This window comes from Euleptes europaea, chromosome 1, assembly GCF_029931775.1.
Source record: "Euleptes europaea isolate rEulEur1 chromosome 1, rEulEur1.hap1, whole genome shotgun sequence".
Lineage (NCBI taxonomy): Eukaryota > Metazoa > Chordata > Lepidosauria > Squamata > Sphaerodactylidae > Euleptes > Euleptes europaea.
The window spans coordinates 36,614,350-36,636,760 of NC_079312.1; the positions used below are offsets into that span (position 1 = coordinate 36,614,350).

At 47.2% G+C, this 22,411-nt stretch overlaps 1 protein-coding gene and 1 pseudogene across 1 annotated transcript in view; both read right to left on the reverse strand.

Moving 5' to 3' along the window:
• PRICKLE2 (prickle planar cell polarity protein 2) overlaps positions 1-22,411 on the reverse strand; it is a 378,224-nt gene that overhangs the window by 212,845 nt on the left and 142,968 nt on the right. The window lies entirely within an intron of this gene.
• On the reverse strand, positions 9,022-9,488 carry LOC130483630 (coiled-coil-helix-coiled-coil-helix domain-containing protein 2-like; annotated as a pseudogene).

Genomic DNA, 22,411 nt, shown 5'->3' on the forward strand with positions numbered 1-22,411 from the left:
TGAAATAATCAAGAAATGGTCAATGTTGAACTGATCAAGAAACAAAATAATTTCCTCCGCTTTTATCTCTCCTCCCCTGCGCACGTCACTCATCCGAGCTACTTGTAAGGTTTCCTCAAATTTTGTTTCCCGTTCTACACGTTACTGAATGGTCCCAATTATGAATGTGCCATGCTGTCTTTATTGTTTTGACTAGTTCCACTTGTATTATTTCAAAAATGTTCCAAAAGCATACTTTTTGAGCCATTCATTAATGCACAGTAGTCTTTTCAGGCATAACTAAGGTTATGACCTCCAGTCAATTAACATTATTTTCCATTACACAAAGACTCAACTTCAGGTTTTGTGGGTCCCCTGGCAACAGACAAAATTAAGTTCTGCCACTATTACAGCTTGGCTCCTGAAGCTCCCCCTGCCCACTTTCCCCTCAATCCCTATGCAATAGCACTGGTATAATCATAAAAAAGCTGGAAAATATCCTAAAGAATAAGGTTGTTCCATCAGCGGGACCCATATTTTAAAAATTAAGTGTCACATTTTGCATCTTAAAATATTAAAATATGCTTTTGCCTGAATCGGAAAGTACAGAATCTAACCACCACAACAAACAGGTTTTCATAATGTGTACAAAAGTCTTACTAAGCAGCACTGAGACATTAAAGCATTACAACACTTCAAAGTGCTTCTATAGTACTTTTACTGTCTCCCCCATGCTCACATCTGCAGAATGGACTTTTACTCCTTTTTCTGGGCCCTTTTTTCTCTGGTCTCTAGGGTTGCCAACCTCCAGGTATTAGCTGGAGATCTGGTATTACAATTGATCACCAGCCAATAGAGATCAGTTCACCTCGAGAAAATGGCCACTTTAGCAATTGGACTCTATGGCATTGAAGTCCCTCCCCTCCCCAAACCCTGCCCTCCTCAGGTTCCGCCCCAAAAACCTCCCGCTGGTGGCGAAGAGAGACCTGGTAACCCTACCTCCACATGATATTATAAACCATGGTCAGCTGCCCATGTTCCACCCACAGCACTAATATCTATGCAAAATCAAATTATGCTCATCAAATGGTTAAGAGATGAGTTGGGAGGGGGGGAAGGTACTGAAGGAGGAACTGGGAAACAAACAACACAGCTGTGACAAATAGAGATATGAAGGCCTGGAAAACAACAGAATTTCTTTTAAGGGAATTACACACACACACATACACGATGACATTCCCCCATATTTCCAATGAAAGATTTGAAAATTTGGGGAAGCACTGGAAAAGAATTCTATGAAATATTTTCTTTTAGAATTAGTAAAATGCTGCTTAAGGCAAGGGTTTTCACACTCAAATGTATAGCATGGGAAAGTTTGAGGGCTTTTTCCAGTATTTACAATACAAAAACTGGGAAGTTTGGGGGAAAAACTATGAAATATTTTCTCTTTTGAGTGTGAAATACCTTGTTATGTGAAGCATTTCTAGGGTTGCCAACCTCCAGATAGTAGCTGGAGATCTCCTGCTATTACAACTGATCTTTTGCCAATAGAGATCAGTTCACCTGGAGAAAATGGCCGCTTTGGCAATTGGACTCTGTGGCATTGAAGTCCTTCCCCTCCCCTCCCCAAACCCCACCCTCCCCAGGCTCCACCCCAAAAAACCTCCCGCCGGTGGCAAAGAGGGACCTGGCAACCCTAAGCATTTCACTCTGTACTGCATGCATAACATGGAAATGTTTGAGGACTTTCTCACTTTTTCCAATGGAAAAATTGGGAAATTTTGGAGAGCTATGAAAAAACTCTTATACTGAAATCATGCACAACATATCAAGAATTTTTTGTTTAAATGTAAATAAGTTTGGCAACAATTCATATAGTATTATAATGTGTTATAGAATACATCAGTATTTTCTGCATTATTAAGGTTGATAAACTGAAACTACACACCATACACATTTCAGCCAACTAGCCTTCATCAGTGGTCAGATACAATCCCATAAAATGCAAACACAAACAATATACAAATGTATCACAATATATAAACAGAATTATAAAAGCCCAGGTATGTGTGTAGGGGTGTATATCAGTTTTCAAATTTGAAAGCCCACTAAGGTGGAATATCTGCAAGTTGTTCTACTCTGGGCTATATTAGTCTCCCATACAGAGTATCAGGTTGCTACGAGCATGCGTACTCCATATGGGAGACTAATATAGCCCAGAGTAGAACAACTTGCAGGAATTCCACCTTAGTGGGCTTTCAATTTTGAAAATTGATATACACCCTGAAATGTGTGTGGTTTAAATTTATTGACCTTAATAGCTGCTATTGTGCTTTGTTTTTATCAATTTTAATGTTTTTAACCATGATGTAAGCGCCCTAAAATAAATATATATCTCTATATAACATGATTTTACCTTTTTCCACCCAGCCTTTGGGTACCCAGCTTTTGGTTTTTCAGGTTGGGTCTTCTCCCCCCCACCCTTTTTTTGTCTATTGACCTGGGTTCTGCAGAGCCACAGTGCTGAATGAGCTTGCAGACCACCATTCCTCAAAGCCCATGGAAATCCACCTCACTTCTTTCATGCATGGTTCATTCTTAGTCATCCATCATCCCTTAGGCCAACCACTCTCATAGCCTGAGGTGGGCACGCCTCAGCAGGTGTCCAAAGAAAGCCCGCATTATGTAGATGATGGAATGCACCGCTGTTCATAGTCCATAAATAATTGAAATCATAGCATTACAGAGAAAAAGGCATATATCGGGACTAACTCTAAGCTTTCCGTGCCGACACACTTTTCATCTACTTGGCTACGTGACATGGGCTTCAATTATCCACAAGGCTTTCCTTGCACGCTGACGGTGCCATGAAAACTGGTAATAGATCCAACCCATTCCATGTCTAATATTTGGATGAACCGCTGATGTGATTAAGCAGCGACCCTACTTCAACAGCCTCCGTTTACTTTTCCACATTTCACCTTTTTTTGCAATACAGGGATAAACTATTGTGTAACTATTAGTATGTGAAGCCATGGCAAGGGTGAAAACTCAAATATGGCAAGTCAGACAAAGTCTCAAGCAGGAAGCTTTGCTCAGACATAGAATCATAGCATTGGAAGGGGCCATACAGGCCATCTAGTCCAAACCCCTGTCCAATGCAGGCTCAGCCTACAGCATGTCGCAATCCCCACTAAAATATGGAAAACATGTCACCCAGAAATGAAAATTACGGGATAAGAAAAAATAAATTCTGCAATCAGAACACCTTTAAGCAAATTTGCATAAATTCTGAAAATTTGAGAGATAAAGGTTGTAATCATAAGCACACTTACTAGGGCCTAAGTCTCATGGAATTTAAAAAAAAAACATGTTTAGGATTGCACTGTAATTCTGGTTTTGCTAGACGGTGGGAGAGACAAGGAACTATGCTGAAACCTCAGTGCTGGAACAAGCAGTTGACCCAGGTTCAGTCTCTGGCATCTCCAGTGAAACAGATCTCAAGTAGCCGGTCTGACTGAGATCTAAAGGATTTATATTAACCCATCTCAAAACTACAGTGCCTACCCAATGAAGAAATAGACTGACAACACCAGAGTGGTACCTAAGTTCAGACTACTGCCAGGAGAGGCCTCAAAAGCAGAGACAGAACACCTCCTATCATAACCTACAGCTTTCAGCTAAAACTACTCCAGTGCATCTTCAATTATCTGCAGTCTATCCCAGGCAATGATAATTGTCTCTCACTTGGTTCCTATTCCATGAATTATGCAAGAAGAGGAAGCTGCTCTGATGTCTTCTTGATTTAGGAACAGCCTGTATTGCGACACTGGAGAATCCCTGCTGGTGACTAAATAGGACCTTTTGGTGAACAATGGGAGAGAGAATTTCAAAAACAAAACTTGTCACATTGACAAGTACAGGGTTTATTTTGTAGTTTTTGTTTTTCTACATTTCCCCCTCCACCATCTGGTAGGCCAAAAAGCTGCCCTTTATTATCTCCTCTTGGTTTTGCCCTCACTTTCCCCCTCCAGTTGGCTCTCTGATAGGCATGCAGTTGCCTCCTGTTACTTATTTTATCCTTCAGAGACCATTCAAAGAGGCCTCAAGTTCATGGCCTCCATTTCAGCCTTGAATAATCAGATTGGCATGTCGAGTGCCATTTTCAGAATATAAATATAGGAGCACCAGCTGCAACTCACAAGACATCACCTGCAAAAATAAACGAGCAATTCCGGTGTGTCACTACGCATTGGTCCTTAGACACCAATGAGTATAATCCACACACATGGTGACACATGGATGCAAGTCACCTTGTTTATAAGAAAATATACAGGCACAGTTAAGTTCTGAACACTTTAAGAACATAAGGACCGCTGGATCAGACCTATAGTTCATCTAGTCTAGTGTGCTGAGTAATACACAGTTGCCACCACCACACAAATGGTGGGAGCTTCCCCAAAAGGGAAGAAGAAAACCCAAATCTTCACAAGGCATTTCATGTCAAGACTGTTGTCATGCATGTCGGTGTGCCAGACTTCAAAAATTCATACACAACCTTAGGGACTACTTGCCCCCCTCCTCTAAAGAATCACACTCCAGATCCATACTAAGATCAAAGCCAATAGAAGAATGGAAATGTTTAATATTTTGATCAAGTCCGACTGCATTCCTTACAGTATGTTACAGCCACTTCATGCTGTCAGGTTTTTAAGACTCAAAAAGAAGAGATTAATCTTTCTTTTTGTTCTGCAGGTTCTAATAAAGCAGCAAAACAAATCCTTCTAATATTAGTTCACTTATGTTAATTCTATCACAGGTGTGTTCAAATAGTGACTCACCAAAGACAAATGCATCCTGCCTGTGATTTACCAGCACTTACCTGGTAAATTACCAGCACTTACCAGCACTTACCAAGGCTTAAAACTCTCTCTCTTTCTCATTCTCTCTCTCTCTCTCTCTATCTCTCTCACCAGCGTGGTGTAGTGGTTAAGAGTGGTGGACTCTAATCTGGAGAACCCGAGTTGATTCCCTGGCCCCTGCTCCTCCACATGAAGCCTGCTAGGTGACCTTGGGCTAGTCACAGTTAGGGTTGCCAGCTCCGGGTTGGGAAATACATGGAGATTTTGGAGGTGGAGCCTGAGGAGGAAAGGAGAGGGACTTCGGGCCATAGTCTAATCGCCAAAGTGGCCATTTTCTCCAAGGGAACTGATCTCTGTCACCTGGAGATCAGCTGTAATAGCGGGAGATCTCCAGCCACCACCGCTGGTTTGATTCTCTTTAAAAGGTAGAGAAAGTCAGCATATAAAAAACCTCCTCCTCCTCCTCCTCCTCTTGGGAGGGGCTATAGCTCAGTTTGTAGAGCATCTGCTTGGCATGCAGAAGGTCCCAGGTTCAATCCCTGGCATCTCCAGTTAAAGGGACTAGGAAAGTAGGTGATGTGAAAGACCTCTGCCTGAGAACCTGGAGATCCGCTGCCAGTCTGAGTAGACAATACTGACTTTGATGGACCAAGGGTCTGATTCAGTATAAGGAAGCTTTCATGTATTCATGTGTGACAACCTAAACTGCCATCAGTCTTGTGCATCTACTTGCACACTCCCTTGTTACTGATGTTTCTGCCTCATCCTCCTCCACTGCCACCAGATGGGGAAAGTTAAAAGAGGCTGGGCTTTGTTAACTTTCCCCAGCTAGCAGTGGAGCAAGGACACAGTGGCAGTAGCAATACCGGAGGGAGAAAGAACACTGGGGGCTGGGGGGGGGGGGCAAGATTGACTGCTTGAACCAATGTTCAATAGGTTGAACATCAGCTAATTGGTAAGGTTCAGCGGTGAATGCAGGTTTAGCACAACAGTTTTAGCACATTCTTTAGCACAACTAAAGAATGTAAAGTTAGATCGTTTTTGATATGTTACGTTTACATCTTACCATGCAGATTCTTGAACATATGCCCTGACAGTGCTGCTGCTGCTGTGACTCACTGCAGTGGAATAGCAGATCAGCCGATAGGTGGCCGAATGGCAACATTTTGCTTGTACAAGCAAACTGGTTTGCTGGTAACCAACATAAATAGAGACTACCTCTGAGTGACAAAAGACATTGGCTTTGATCCAGCAATATGCAACTGAAACATAAACGGACTTATCTTGCACAAAATCTTCTGCAACGTGTAATTCTTTCCTTTCCCTGTATCATAGTGCTCTGACATGGGTTGTACAAGATCTTGCGCAAGTGGAAACACATGTGGGAATACAGTAAGTCTGACTTAGTGCAAGCATAAGGTTGCCAACCTCCAGGTAGTATAGTGAAAACTAAACAAATATTACGTATGCTGACCTAACTCAGTTATATGAAACAACAGCACCAGCTCAATTTCTTATAGGCAATAAGATACAAATTGTAGGAAACCAATGTAGTTACAATCACTGTATTGTATCACGTATTAATGTTCAAACATTCAGGTTAATTCACCCAAAAAGTAATGCATTCACCACAATATTAATAAATTTCTAATAGCCACGGTTACTTCACCCGGAAAAAAGGGGGGTAGGTCAGAGGTGAAGTGTGCTTCCTGCCAGGAATGGTTCTCCTCTTCTTTCTTACTCTACCTGCAGCTGTTGTCCATTGCTCTTTCATTTCTCCTCCTCTGTGCTAGGGTTGCCAACCTCCAGGTACTAGCTGGAAATCTCCTGCTATTACAACTCATCTCCAATCAATAGAGTTCAGTTCACCTGGAGAAAATGGCCGCTTTGGCAATTGGACTCTATGGCATTGAAGTCCCTCCCCTCCCCAAACCCCGCCCTCCTTGGGCTCCATCCCAAAAACCTCTTGCTGGTGCTGAAGAGGGACCTGGCAACCCTACGCAAGTAACTACTGCAGACTTTCCCGTGCATTTTCATTTGCGCAAGAGCTCTAGTTCAAGCAGAAATTTTGCACTGGATCCAATCCAAGGCTTTCAGAGTGTTGCCATTTTGCTCGGTCATATGGGAAGACACTTGGCCTTATGTTTCTCCCTGCCCAATTTTCTATTGAAATCCATACTCTTTTTCAGTTCGCTAAGGATACATCCACTGGTAGCAAGGAGACCCTTTAACAATACAATCATTATTCCCCTCCTCTGCTCGACACTCTCCAAACGCAAATAGTATAAACACTCAAAACAGAACCCCCAGTGTGTCTGCCGGTAGTGTGGAAGCCCTTTAAGTCAGTCTTATTTGCTTGAGCAAGGAGGAGGCTACCCTCTCCAAAAGAGAGAGGAGGGGGGAGGGAGGGAGAGAGAGGGAGAGAGAGAGAAACATTCAAACCCCTAGGAGCCTAGAATGAGGGCCTTTTCTCCCCGTCCACCAATAAAATGAGCCATTTAAGATATATAGCTAAATTAGGCAGCTATTTCAGGCAGCAACTTGTTCATTTGATAAAAGATCATTGGGGGGGGGGAATAAGAAATGCGGCTGCAGAAAAACTTCAGAAATACGTCTGCGTAGCTCAATGCAAAGTGAGGCCTGGCCTGTCCAGAGTCAGCAAAGCACAGACAGATTGCCTCTTAACAGACCTTTCTTGTAATACACCAGAAAGCTGTGTGCCAGCTGAGGCTGATTCAGGAAAATGCTGAAATCTCCTCCCGGTAATTTCCTGCAGACAGAGCGTTTAATCATCCCCAAACCCACACCGCAAAAATCCAAGTCAATGATTCACACTTTCAAAGGATTTTCTTTTCTTTTTTGCTTCGAGAACAAGAGCCCATCTCCTTGGTCTTTAGGACGCCAGCAACTCTCTTGTGATTGCAAAACATAATCCTATTCTTTTTGCTGAAATAAAATCAAGCCAGCAGAGCCACACAGGTTATTATTCGGTATTTCGGCAGCCCACTTATTTTCTCAGCGAACTGCTTGGGTTATTTGCAGCTAGGTTGTCAGATGTTATTTATTTAAAGGAGGTCATTTAAAAATGGAGATCCCGTCCTTATTCCCAGACCCCTTTTGTCCAATGTAATATGATAGGTATCTCATATTTCCACATTTCAAACTTCTGCAAAATGTCATTTTATAAACTACAGCTCCAAAAGGCCCCTGTTTTTCAAAGCTAGATCTAGCAGTCCAATATGTAGTTCTTGAAAGGAGTCACTTTTTTTTTCTGAACATCAATCAACTTTTATTCCAAGGCTCAAGTCAGCACACTACTAACAGACAGACAAGCAAGGATGGACAGCGCTGTTGGGCCCACCCCTCTACCCCTCAACAGATGCTGAACTAGGGTTGCCAACTTCCAGGTACTGGCTGGAGATCTCCTGCTATTGCAACCAATCTCCAGCCAATAAAGATCAGTTCACCTGGAGAAAATGGCCGCTTTGGCAATTGGACTCCATGGCATTGAAGTCCTTCCCCTCCCTAAATCCCTTCCTCCTCAGGCTCCACCTCAAAAACCTCCCACCGGTGGTGAAGAGGGACCTGGCAACCCTATGTGGAACTAGGGTTGCCAGCTCCTGGTTGGGAAATACCTGGAGATTTTAGGGGTGGAGCCTAAGGAGGGTTGGGGTTTTGGAGAAGGGAAGGACTTCAATTGCCAAATCAGCCATTTTCTCCAGGAGGGGATGATCTCTGTCTCCTGGAGATCAGTTATAATAGCGGGATATCTCCAGCCACCACCTGGAGGCTGGCAACCCTATGCTAAACTCTAACACCACAATGCTATCCCCATGCAAAAGCACTCCATGCTCTTGTGGGAGGATGGCTGGCCAACTGGTTGCAAACAATCGAGAAAACTAGGCAGCTTTTTAGACTTTAACGAGAATTTTACTAGTGAATAGGGTTGCCATGTCCCTCTTTGCCACTGGCAGGAGGTTTCTGGAGCCTGAAGATGGGAGGGTTTGGGGATAGGAGGGACTTCAATGCCACAGGGTCCAATTGCCAAAGCAGCCATTTTCTCCAGGTGAACTGTTCTCTATCGGCTGGAGATCAGTTGTAATAGCAGATCTCCAGCTACTACCTGGAGGTTGGCAACCCTCTTAGTGAAGCACCTTTCATCAATGGACTTGGATTCTGCTCAGCTGTTAGGCTGGACCATTTGCAACCCGGCACTGCTTCATGACCTCGCTGAAGCCCACGCACAGCTTCAGATCAGACTGGTTCTGGGCACACTCCAGGAACTGCTTCATTTCATAATGGCAAGGTGCGTATTGTGACCACTGCATTGTGGGCTGGGCTGCCTGCAGCTCCTGGTAAGTGATGTCTGGCCTTGCTGCTTCAGAGCCACCCCCAAATCCTCCAGGCGTTGCATGTCCTAGTGTGTGCCTGTCAGCAGAGCCCTCAGCCACACCAGCAGCTATGGTGGCCATCTGGGCCATCAGGCCTGGCTGCTGGGGGGGGGGGGGCAGGAGAAGCCATTGCTGATGCAGGGGCAGGTGCTGGGACAGGAGCTTGTGCAGCTGTTGGTGGAGCTGCTCACATGGGTGGTGCATGGCTGGCCAATGGGGCCATGTGGGATGTTCAGCTCCTACTTCCCCGAGGCATAGTGACGACAGCCATAGACTTGACACTCAAGTCTGTTTTCCTCAAAAAGTCTCATTTTAGAAGAATCCCTAAGTTCTTCTACCAGGTTTTGTTCAAGCTACACATTCTCCTTCCATGGCCTCTTAAAGAATGACTGATTTATTTGAGATGTAATTGAGTCAGTGACCACCAAAAAAAAAGACAAATACATGGGTTATAGATCGAATCATAAGAAAAGCCATGCTGGATCAGACCAAGGTCCATCAAGTTCGGCAGTCTGTTCACACAGTGTCCAACCAGGTGCCTCTAGGAAGCCCCCAAACAAGACAACTGCAGCAGCATTGTCCAGCCTGTGTTCTACAGCGCCTAATATAATAGGCATGCTCCCCTGATCCTGGAGAGGATAGGTATGCATCATGACTAGTATCCATTTTTACTAGTAGCCATGAATGACACTATCCTCCATGAACATGCCCTCTTCCAAGTTGGCGACCATCACCACATCCTGGGGCAGAGAGTTATCAAGCCTGTACTCTCCCTAGAAGCTAAAATGACTAAACTGATGCTATCATACTTTGGTCACATTATGAGAAGATAAGAGTCACTGGAAAAGACAATAATGTTACGAAAAGTTGAAGGCAGCAGGAAAAGAGGAAGATCCAATATGACATGGATTGACTCAATAAAGGAAGCCATGACTGATGAGCAAACGAGGTCAAGTTACCATTGGTTTGATTATGGCTGAATGTCTCTAAGGACTCCCTCCCTAAACATAATTAAATATTATTTCACTAGTAATTGTGTGTTCACTATTATAGGAGACTAAAATTCCGTCATTAGGCCATAGTTTCTCAAATACGGCTCTTGGAGGCTTTACATATTCACTGAGATGAAGAAGCTGAAGTAGTGGAGGATAGACCGAAAGACAAGATCCTAGAGCACAGAGTAGGGTTGCCAGCCAAGTCCCTCTTTGCCACAGGCGGGAGGTTTTTGGGGCAGAGCCTAAGGAGGGCAGGGTTTGGCAAGGGGAGGGACTTTAATGCAATAGAGTCCAATTGCCAAAGCGGCCATTTTCTCCAGGTGAACTGCTCTATTGATTGGAGATAAGTTGTAATAGCAGGAGATTTCCAGCTAGTACCTGGAGGTTGGCAACCCTAGCACAGAGGAGGAGAAATGAAAGAGCAATGGACAACAGCTGCAGGTAGAGTAAGAAAGAAGAGGAGAACCATTCCTGGCAGGAAGCACACTTCACCCCTGACCTACCCCTGAGGACAATCACATCTGGGGTGGGTGGGTGGCCTGCCACTCCTTGGTTTCCATGACTCTTGCCCTTTCTCCACATAGGGGAGCCACACCTGTGTATGCACATTTGGTGGCCACACTTCTAGCCAGACCTAAAGACTACTTTAAAAAGCACACCCTCATCATAGCGCAACACAGACCTGTCGTAACTGCAGCAGAATGCTTTTGGCTTGTTTCAGAGGTCATGGTAGCTTATCTTTTTCCTTGGATCTAACAACCCTCCCTTAACCCTGTCGACGTCACTCATTGAGGATTGTTTACCTCCTTATCCTCCTCACAGTGTCTGAAATGTCCATTTCCTCCCTCCCTTTCCATGAATGCCTATGGAGAGGGGGACTACAGGGCAGTTACTTATTGTAGGTAAATTAATAAAAAAAAACAAGTATGAGAACTGGGATCTTGTGTGGGGATCCTGATTCCTGCCATCTGATGGTTGGCAACTGGTGGGAAAGGAGGGCGGGGTCAGGAGGGGGGAATGACGCTGTGCCAACGACATGACAATCACTTCCTACAAATACCCAGCAATGATATCGTATTGCCAGCATGCTGTTGATGCCACGCTCTAGGATATGGGCAAAACTCTACGGTGATTGTGTAGCGCCATTTTTAAAAACCTTTTCCTCCCACCGGCCCACAAGGGGATGATGGAAAACGGAAAGGGAGACCTGGACTCCCTATCTGGGGCTGCCTGATCCTCACACAAACTCATAAAAGTGTAGTTCCTGCAACAAATTCTGGTTCAGCCTACCAGATGCAAGAAGGGACTCCTGATCAGTGCATCAACCCCAATGTATCTGCTTCTTGCCTCCTCTCCACCTCTCACCAGGGACATCCTCCTTCTTAGGCTGCAGCTTCCATAGCCAGATGGCTGCAAGGAACATTGCTGGGTCATGCATTTCAGCAGAAAAAACCACAATACATACAAACTTTGTTTTACAAATCAGCGACAAACTCCTGGATTGGTTCCAGACATCTGTCAATGGTAGGTGCTGATGGATGTGGATCTTTCCCTTGTCCTCCCCCAGCCCAGAAAAGTTAGTCTCCAGAGTCCCAGGACCTGTGTGAACTATCAGCCACATTGGTCAGGGAGCTGCAGTGTGGAAAAGGATGAAATCATGCTTCTTGCCTCATCAGTCAATAGAGTTTCACTGGCTGAAGAGGGAGGAGAAGACCCTTTTTGCTCCTCAGCACAGTCTCCAACCTGTGTGGCTATTAATCCACATGAGACCCATGATCCCTGAGAACAAACCTTCCTTGGACCAGAAAGGACTGCTAAGGAGAGAGGAACAAGGGAAAGATAAGTGACTCTTGCATGCGCAGATCATTGGATCCAACCCCCTAACATGAAACTACAGTTTGGTGCCAATGTTTGCTGGACCATCTGCATTCAGACGTTATAACTTTATTGGGGATGTGGGGTACTGAGGGAAAGAGTGCTTAAATATTCACACTCTCATGAACACACACTATTGTGGTTATCTGCATCAACCCTTGACATTGCTATTTGGCTTATGGGACGAAAGCATAGGTACCTTCTCTTTGGTTAGATTCTCACATAATCAAACAATAGCTATTTATTTTGCACTTCTTGGGACCTGAACACATGAACACATGAAGCTGCTTTATACTGAATCAGACCCTTGGCCCATCAAAGTCAGTATATTCTAACTGGCAGCGGCTCTCCAGGGTCTTTCACATCCCCTACTTGCCTAGACCCTTTAAATGGAGATGCCAGGGATTGAACCTGGGACCTGCCAAGCAGATGCTCTACTATCGAGCCACAGCCCCTCCCCTGCATCTTTCCCTTCCCCCAACTTCACAGCCAAGCAATGTGCACATGCACGCGCACACACAAGTGACTATCTGCTAGGGAGCCTTCGATTCTGTATCCCGAGGTATCCTATGGAAAAAGCTAAAAGATATGGGGATTGACAAATGTCTTCTACTTCTGATAAAAAAAACTTGCATTCTGGAACTACTTGCCAGATTAGATGTTCCTATGCAGGCGAGCTAACCCCCAAGATTCCAATGTCAATAGGTGTGAAGCAAGGGTGCATTCTGGCCCCCACCTTATTTAATCTTTTTTTAAATGACCTGGCTCCCTCTCTGAGTGAAATAGATGGCCACTATCCAAAAATAGGAAATAAGCATGTGGCCCTACTTTTATATGCTGACGATGCAGTTCTACTCTCGTTATCGAAAATTGGCCTGAATAGAGCAATAAACCATTTCCTATCTTATTGCTCTAGAAATAAACTCTCTTTAAACTTTGAAAAATCTAAAATTAAGGTCTTTAGGAGAAACTGGAAACCCAATAAACGGATTTTCCAAGACAGATGTTTAGAACAAGTCAGAAGCTTTAAATACCTCAGCATTTCCGTATTTTTCGCTCCATAAGACACACTTTTTTCCTCCTCAAAAGTGAGGGGAAATGTCGGTGCGTCTTATGGAGCGAATTTGCGGACCCCCGCCCCTCCCGCCAGCCGGCGTTCCCCACCCGGACAGCCAGCTGGGAGGCGGGGTATTTAAACTGCTTTGCGCTGCCTGCCTATGCAGCGCAGAGCAGTTTAACCTCCCCTCCCCCAGCGCGCTTCCTGTTCCTGAGCCTCAGGACAACAGTACTGAGTAGACAGTACTGACTTGGATGGACCAAGGGGGGGGGGTCTGGTTCAGCATAAGGCAGCTTCACGAGGAGGGGCCCGTGGCTCAGTGGCAGAGCCTCTGCTTGGGCATAGCAGGAGGCACCTAGTTCAGTCCCCGCGGGGCGCCTCCGCTCCCACCCGCCCCTGGCCCAGGCGAGCCCGGCGCCTCCGCCTCCCCCCCCCACTTGCTGCACGGAGGCCGGGCGGGGCGGGTGGAGAGCGAGGCCGGATCCCGCCGCCGGGACGATCCGCCCGGCCCTCCCTCCTTCCCTTCCGCTCGCCCAGCCTCCGTGCAGCAGGGATCGCCGAGGGGGAAGTGGGAGAGGAAAGAAAGGAAGGCCGGGGGTGGGGGGTGGGGTAGGCCTGAGGGGGAGACGCCGCCTTCGCCCGCGGGGGGAGGGGAAGCCCCTTCTGAGGAGACGCTCCTTCCTTCCCGGGCGGCGAAGGAAGCCAGGCCTCGGGTCTGCTTACCTCCAGCGCCGGCCGCCCAGGAGCCCAGCAGCAGGAGCCTCCCCAGCACCACCATCTTCGACCCCCGGCCCAGGCCTCCTTCCTGTGAGGACTCCCGGGAAAGGGGGCGGTGGGGGTTTAAACCTCCCCCACGCGCTTCCCGGCCCTGAAGCGCCCCCGCCCAAGCTGAGCGAAGGCTGAGCGACTTTCACATCGCCTCCTTGCCTTGTCCCTTTAACTGGAGATGCCGCTAGGGATTGAACCTGGGACCTCCTGCATGCCCAGCAGAGGCTCCACCACTGAGCTCACAGCCCCCTCCCCATGGCTCTCCAGGGTCTCAGGCTGAGATCTTTCCCATTGCCTACTTGCCTAGTCCCTTTAACTGGAGATGCCGCTGGGGATTGAACCTGGGACCTCCTGCATGCCCAGCAGAGGCTCCACCACTGAGCTCACAGCCCCCTCCCCATGGCTCTCCAGGGTCTCAGGCAAGGGTCTTTCCCATCATCTACTTGCCTAGTCCCTTTAAATTGAGATGCCGCTGGGGTTTGAACCTGGGACCTCCTGCATGCCCAGCAGAGGCTCCACCACTGAGCTCACAGCCCCCTCCCCATGGCTCTCCAGGGTCTCAGGCAGAAAGGGTCTTTCCCATCACCTACCTGCCTGGTCCCTTTAACTGGAGATGCCGCTGGGGATTGAACCTGGGACCTCCTGCATGCCCAGCAGAGGCTCCACCACTGAGCTCACAGCCCCCTCCCCATGGCTCTCCAGGGTCTCAGGCAGAAAGGGTCTTTCCCATCACCTACCTGCCTGGTCCCTTTAACTGGAGATGCCGCTGGGGATTGAACCTGAGACCTCCTGCATGCCCAGCAGAGGCTCCACCACTGAGCTCACAGCCCCCTCCCCATGGCTCTCCAGGGTCTCAGGCAAAGGTCTTTCCCATCACCTACTTGCCTAGTCCCTTTAACTGGAGATGCCGCTGGGGATTGAACCTGGGACCTCCTGCATGCCCAGCAGAGGCTCCACCACTGAGCTCACAGCCCCCTCCCCATGGCTCTCCAGGGTCTCAGGCTGAGATCTTTCCCACTGCCTACTTGCCTAGTCCCTTTAACTGGAGATGCCGCTGGGGATTGAACCTGGGACCTCCTGCATGCCCAGCAGAGGCTCCACCACTGAGATCACAGCGCCCTCCACATGGCTCTCCAGGGTCTCAGGCAAGGGTCTTTCCCATCATCTACTTGCCTAGTCCCTTTAAATGGAGATGCCGCTGGGGATTGAACCTGGGACCTCCTGCATGCCCAGCAGAGGCTCCACCACTGAGCTCACAGCCCCCTCCCCATGGCTCTCCAGGGTCTCAGGCAAGGGTCTTTCCCATCATCTACTTGCCTAGTCCCTTTAACTGGAGATGCCGCTGGGGATTGAACCTGGAACCTCCTGCATGCCCAGCAGAGGCTCCACCACTGAGCTCACAGCCCTCTCCCCATGGCTCTCCAGGGTCTCAGGCAAGGGTCTTTCCCATCATCTACTTGCCTAGTCCCTTTAAATTGAGATGCCGCTGGGGTTTGAACCTGGGACCTCCTGCATTCCCAGCAGAGGCTCCACCACTGAGCTCACAGCCCCCTCCCCATGGCTCTCCAGGGTCTCAGGCAGAAAGGGTCTTTCCCATCACCTACCTGCCTGGTCCCTTTAACTGGAGATGCCGCTGGGGATTGAACCTGGGACCTCCTGCATGCCCAGCAGAGGCTCCACCACTGAGCTCACAGCCCCCTCCCCATGGCTCTCCAGGGTCTCAGGCAAGGGTCTTTCCCATCATCTACTTGCCTAGTCCCTTTAACTGGAGATGCCGCTGGGGATTGAGCCTGGGACCTCCTGCATGCCCAGCCGAGGCTCCACCACTGAGCTCACAGCCCCCTCCCCATGGCTCTCCAGGGTCTCAGGCAGAAAGGGTCTTTCCCATCATCTACCTGCCTGGTCCCTTTAACTGGAGATGCCGCTGGGGATTGAACCTGGGACCTCCTGCATGCCCAAAAGAGGCTCCACCACTGAGGCCACAGCCCCCTCCCCATGGCTCTCCAGGGTCTCAGGCAAGGGTCTTTCCCATCACCTACTTGCCTAGTCCCTTTAACTGGAGATGCCGCTGGGGATTGAACCTGGGACCTCCTGCATGCCCAGCAGAGGCTTCACCACTGAACTCACAGCCCCCTCCCCATGGCTCTCCAGGGTCTCAAGCAGAAAGGGTCTTTCCCATCACCTACCTGCCTGGTCCCTTTAACTGGAGATGCCCCTGGGGATTGAACCTGGGACCTCCTGTATGCCCAGCAGAGGCTCCACCACTGAGCTCACAGCACCCTCCCCTTGGCTCTCCAGGGTCTCAGGGAAGGGTCTTTCCCATCACCTACTTGCCTAGTCCCTTTAACTGGAGATGCCGCTGGGGATTGAACCTGGGACCTCCTGCATGCCCAGCAGAGGCTTCACCACTGACCTCACAGCCCCCTCCCCATGGCTCTCCAGGGTCTCAGGCAAGGGTCTTTCCCATCATCTACTTGCCTAGTCCCTTTAACTGGAAATGCCGCTGGGGATTGAACCTGGGACCTCCTGCATGCCCAGCAGAGGCTCCACCACTGAGCTCACAGCCCCCTCCCCATGGCTCTCCAGGGTCTCAGGCAGAAATTGTCTTTCCCATCACCTACCTGTCTGATCCCTTTATCTGGAGATGCTGCTGGGGATTGAACCTGGGACCTCCTGCATGCCCAGCAGAGGCTCCACCACTGAGCTCACAGGCCCCTCCCCATGGCTCTCCAGGGTCTCAGGCAAGGGTCTTTCCCATCATCTACTTGCCTAGTCCCTTTAAATGGAGATGCCGCTGGGGATTGAACCTGGGACCTCCTGCATTCCCAGCAGAGGCTCCATCACTGAGCTCACAGCCCCCTCCCAATGGCTCTCCAGGGTCTCAGGCAGAAAGGGTCTTTCCCATCACCTACCTGCCTGGTCCCTTTAACTGGAGATGCCGCTGGGGATTGAATCTGGGACCTCCTGCATGCCCAGCAGAGGCTCCACCACTGAGCTCACAGCCCCCTCCCCATGGCTCTCCAGGGTCTCAGGCAGAAAGGGTCTTTCCCATCACCTACCTGCCTGGTCCCTTTAACTGGAGATGCCGCTGGGGATTGAACCTGGGACCTCCTGCATGCCCAGCAGAGGCTCCACCACTGAGCTCACAGCCCCCTCCCCGTGGCTCTCCAGGGTCTCAGGCAGAAAGGGTCTTTCCCATCACCTACCTGCCCGGTCCCTTTAACTGTAGATGCCACTGGGGATTGAACCTGGGACCTCCTGCATGCTGAGCAGAGGCTCCGCCACTGAGCTCACAGCCCCCTCCAAAATACACATGAACACTTGAAGCTGCTTTCTAATGAATCAGACCCCCCCCCCCCAGGTCCATCAAAGTCAGTAATGTCTACTCAGACCGGCAGCGGCTCTCCAGGGTCTCAGGCAGGGGTCTTTTCCATCACCTACTTGCCTAGTCCCTTTAACTGGAGATGCCACTGGGGATTGAACCTGGGACCTCCTGCATGCCCAGCAGAGGCTCCACCACTGAGCTCACAGCCCCCTCCCCATGGCTCTCCAGGGTCTCAGGCAGAAAGGGTCTTTCCCATCACTTACCTGCCCGGTCCCTTTAACTGGAGATGCCGCTGGGGATTGAACCTGGGACCTCCTGCATGCTGAGCAGAGCCTCCGCCACTGAGCTCACAGCCCCCTCCAAAATACACATGAACACATGAAGCTGCTTTCTAATGAATCAGACCACCCCCCTCGGTCCATCCAATTCAGTATTGTCTACTCAGACCAGCAGCAGCTCTCCAGGGTCTCAGGCAGGGGGTCTTTCACATCACCTACCTGCCCGTGCTCTTTAACTGGAGATGCCGGAGATTGAACCTGGGGCCTTTCAAGACCCCCCCGCCCCCGCCTGTCTTCCAGGGAGTCCCTAGAAGCCGGGCGGGTCCCCGCCCAACAGCTGAGCCTCAGACCGGGAAGTGGGGGTGGGAGGTAAAACTGTTCTGCGCTACCTAGGCAGGCAGCTCAGAGCAGTTTAAAGACTCCCGCCCGGCTTCTAGGGACTCCCTAAAAACTGGACGGGGGTCTTTATTCGGCAGAATATTTTTTCTTGTTTTCCTTCCTCTAAAAACTAGGTGCGTCTTATGGTCAGATGCGTCTTATGGAGCGAAAAATACGGCATTTTAAACATAATTCCAGCTGGGCCACTCATGTCAAGGAATCGGTAAAAACTATAAAAGGTACAGCCCTAGCGATTTCTCGTTTCTTTTTTACTAAAGGAAATCAGTATATACCTGCTGTACTCAAGGTATTCAATGCAAAAATCTGCGCCAGACTATTGTATGGTGCCCCAATTCTGCTTTTAGTGCACTTCTTGAGAGGGTGCAAGCAAAATTTCTGAGGAAAATTTTAGGGGTTCTGTTTTGTGTATCCTATGCGGCTATATGTTAGGAATTGAAGCAGAGATGGTTAATAACCAAGGCCTGGCTGATAACGATTAAATTTTGGCTACGTCTTCACTTTAGATGTGATTCTAACAGCCTGGTATCACTTATGCTCGCTGAACATCACAGTTCTGAATGGCTGCTCAACATTGATAAGAAAATCACAGCCATAGGCCTTAATATAAACGACTTGGCCATACTTTCAGAAAACAGTGCCTTTGAGTTGATTAAACAGAGGCTTATTGATATTGAGTTACAAGAACTGAAAAGCCTTGCTTCTGGTCGCTGCTCCCCAATGCTTTGCGGTTTTTCACCCGAGTCCGCACTTCCCAAATATTTTTCTTGCCTGATCGACCCGCCCTTACGTAGGGCATATATGCTCGTTCGTTTTAATGTTCACCCCTCTAGGGTGCTATATGGGAGATTTGAGAAAATCCCTTATACAGAAAGATTGTGCCCATGTGGGATGAACAAGATAGAGGATAATGAACATATTTTATTATACTGTAAATTTTATAATGATCTTCGAGTTATTATTCTTCAGTCTATTTTGCAATTGCTTGAGGGGCAATCGGATTCTGCCAAAGTCCGCAAACTTATTGTAACACAGAATAGGAATGCAATTGAATCGGTAGCAAAATTTCTCTATTATGCTACTAGGAGGAGATATGTTTTAGACCACTGACTTGTATGTAATTTATGACGTTATTATACCAATAAAGGTAAAGACAGACTGACTATCTGCTACGTCTGCGGACACATGACCACCCTCTCTGCTGCACTCTGATTACATTGCCAGTTGCACATATCAAAACATCTGCTTGCCAATAAAGAAGGGATGTTAAGGCATTCATATTATGTGCAAACTGAGGATGGCGCAACACCAACAAGATGAAAATAAAGGGATAAGCATGCCTGCTAATTACATACTAGTTTGTATCTTGCTTAGAGCTTTTGTTTTATCCAAATGAGCATCATTATGTCTAATGGGTAGACTTCAGAAAGATGCCCTTATAACAGACTATCAAGCCAAACGACATTGTAAAGGCAGCATATTAAGCAAGTATCGTTAGCTGTTTTCGCCCCCAAAGTTATTCATTTAAGTAAAATGCACACAATGCATTACTGCAACTTGACTTTCCCTTTGGACCCTTATGCTGATTTTAATTAAGAGGTGGGGAAATGCTAACATGCAAAAGAAAAAATAATAATTACCTAAGAGGAAAGCACCTGTCCAAAGGTTTAAGGTTTGAGGTCTGTCCTTCCATAGAAATCCTTACAACAGCTGAGAAGTCATGTGCTGGTTTTTGGGTTGTTGTTTTTTTTTAAATCAAGTACAAAAATCAGCTTCAGATGGTTTAGCAAGGTTCTGAATGGGCCAAAGATTTCAACAACAACAAGAAAAAGGAAGTTTCCTATAGATTAGCAAAGAGATACATGGAAGTTTACATAGTTGTCACATACTAAATTGCAACTTCCCAGGTTATAATATTCAAGTATGCCAGCATCGCTTCTGTCGTGTGGCTAACAAATCATGTCCCTACCCTGAAACTTAAAATAGGCTGAAACCCTTTAGAAATAACACTGCATTTCTCATAAACTTACTCTCCCCGCCTAGCAGCAAAATTGTTCTGGAGTTCACCGATGGATTAAAAAAAATTGCAACAAATAATCCTTCACATGTACATATTAGCTTAAGAGTCTAATAGTTTACATCTTTGTAGAATACAAATCAGAATCCAGATACTTACCCAGACTAAATGGGGATTTAAATTCACAGGCGGGGAGTGGGGGAAGACCCAGGGCATCAAGAGAAGGAGAAGAGAGATAAAGAAGGGAAAGGAAGGGGTGGGTGGGAAATCTCTTAAAGATCTTCTTAATGAGAAAAGTGTGGTTGCTGCAGCAGACAGCTAAATGCTTACTGAGGCCCTCTGGGGTACTCAGTAAGAAGTGGAGAAGCATTCTTTCACAGTCAGACTGAAAACATTGCTGTGTACAGAGGAGGGATGAACTGACCATCATGCTCATGCATCATAGTTTAGAGGTCAGTGGGGTGGGGGGAGTGCCCAGGCACAGGGCCAATAGATTCAGTCAGAGTCCGCATATGCACACATGTGCATGAGGTGGAATGTACAGGAAATCTATTTAGCTATATCGACACCATTACTTCATCCCAATGTGCAGAAGGTGCGGTTTTTGAGACAAGAGGCAGGAGACAGAGCTGGATGTTTTCTGCCTCACTATGCGAGATTATTAAAATATAACCCAGCAATCAGGAAAGTTGGTGATTTCCCCAAACTGCACACTCTCTGTCAGGTTGAGTTCAAATGCAACGGCATGATTTGGCATTACAGGCAATAGGGCCTCCCTTCCCTCTGTCCTCTACTCATGCCCTGCTGCACTTTTTATAGGGTTGCCAACCTCAAGGTACTTGCCAAACTCAGTATAGGATTACAAAAATACTGTATCACATTTCATTCAAACAATTCTTAATATTTATATTCAGAAAAAAAAATCACAGTATATTCTTACCACACTGTATACAAATCATAAAGGATCCAATCTGATTACATACAATATACAATAAACAAACCAATAAACTATCTAAACAGGTCCATAAGTAATCTTCATCCTTGTGTACAACTTTCCTTGTAAGCTGAAAAACGAATCAGTTTCCCCCGTTAGCTTGCAGTTTCCACAAGTGTTCACTGAATATTGTAGCACAAGTGTCCTTGTAGATTTCAAAATGATATTCACAAGAAAAGGTAGTCCTAATACATTGCACAAATGGTCATACTGTTTCACCTCTTCTTCAGTGTACAATATTGACTACTTAAGTACATTCTGTCAAAGCGCTCAATTGGGTGCCATCTCATTGAGATGCAGGAACAAAGTGAGCTATTGAGCACTTTGACAGAATACTTAAGTAGTCAATGTCGCACACTTACAAGGAAAGTTTGTACCACAAGGATGAAGATTTAGATGTGATTTGTTTATCGGTAACGGGCACCTCAGAGGGACTGCCTGCACAAAGGAGGGAAGGAAGGAGCCAGCCAAAACTGCAGGTCTGCTGGGCCCTGCACCTGGCTTGTGCCACGGGCTAGACGACACTGGTGCCAGCTGAGACCCACCTTCCCTGGGCCGGGCAACGCTTGTCAGACTGCAGCATATTGGAAGGGAGAAATGCCACCGCCTGGGAAATTCAGAGAATCAAAGAAAAACAAGACGGCTGTTGCTGTTAAGCACCCAAACATGAAAAACTACATGATTTGTTTTGGAGGGAGGGGATACATTATGCCTAAGAATCCCAGATTTGTGTAAGTATTCCAGAAAAGCATGCTATAAATCATGCTAATGACCTGAAACAGCAATTTTTTGGTGATATTTTAAGCTCAGGAATTCCAGTATGCCCTTTACTCCCACTTTTATTTCTTACCCCTATCCATGGATGGCAAGGGGAAATAAAAGGTCCGCACCAGTCATAGGAAATTAAAAATAAGGCCAAGGCCAATGGTGCAAAATAGGTAAAAATATATTTTATTAGCATTACACCAATGTCATGACATTACTTCTGGCATGAACCTCAAAGTGATGTCACCATACCAGGTAATGCTCTAGGACGCACCCAAAATTCTATTGTAAAACCATAGAGTTTTAGGTGAATCTTAGAGCGTAACCCCACCACAGTGATGCCACTTCCAGGTTTGCATTGGAAGGCGTGGCTTCAGTGTGGAGCCAATCATGAGAACTCCACTGCCGCTGCATCTCTTGAGGGTTACCAAGCACTGGGCTGGCAACCCTAGCCATATGTGAGCTGCTAGATTATTTCCCCCCAGCTCCCTTTCCCCGTAATAAGGATGAGATAAGAGTGAGGAAAAACTAAGCTTTTTCTTTTTTCAGGGAAAAGGTTTTGCTTTGTTGAATGAGGAAAACTGGCTATATGTTGCCACCCTAATAATCCCTCAAAGTGAGATTCAGATAGTTTATTTGCGGCCCTTGGCCAGATAAAACAAGATACATGGACTAAAATGGTCTTACCAACAAAGGTTTACAGTCCGAG